The sequence below is a fragment of the Etheostoma spectabile genome, chromosome 2 (assembly GCF_008692095.1).
Source record: "Etheostoma spectabile isolate EspeVRDwgs_2016 chromosome 2, UIUC_Espe_1.0, whole genome shotgun sequence".
Lineage (NCBI taxonomy): Eukaryota > Metazoa > Chordata > Actinopteri > Perciformes > Percidae > Etheostoma > Etheostoma spectabile.
Window position 1 is genome coordinate 18,994,465 of NC_045734.1, and position 445 is coordinate 18,994,909.

The window sequence follows — 445 nt, forward strand, 5'->3', positions numbered from 1 at the left end:
GAGTGGGGTTAAGAGAGGACGGTGGGGGAGAAGGGTGTGATAGGAGAGTTAAAGGTCAACCTCGGAGGTGGCTTTTGTGTGTCTGCCGGATAATTTGATCACAGGAAGACTGTGCATGAGTGTGTTGGAAGTCATGACCTTGTCCTTCAGCAATCACAAGTATGTGCACTTTTCAGTTAAAGCCCCAGATAAGTGACAAGCGTTAAGAAGATTGATTGTGGACAGGATTAACTCACTAAAGGCCCCCTGGGAAATATTGAGCTGTGGGTTCAGCTGAGCCCTGTTTCTCCCAGTCTCTGTGCATTGTGTCTCCATCAGATAGTAATTAGTCAAGTGCAAGTTTATTTTCATAAAATACACCATAACAACATATATAAGCTTAAATAACTTAATATATACACATATTATATACAGAAACATCTATTTAATATCTATGTATGTATGT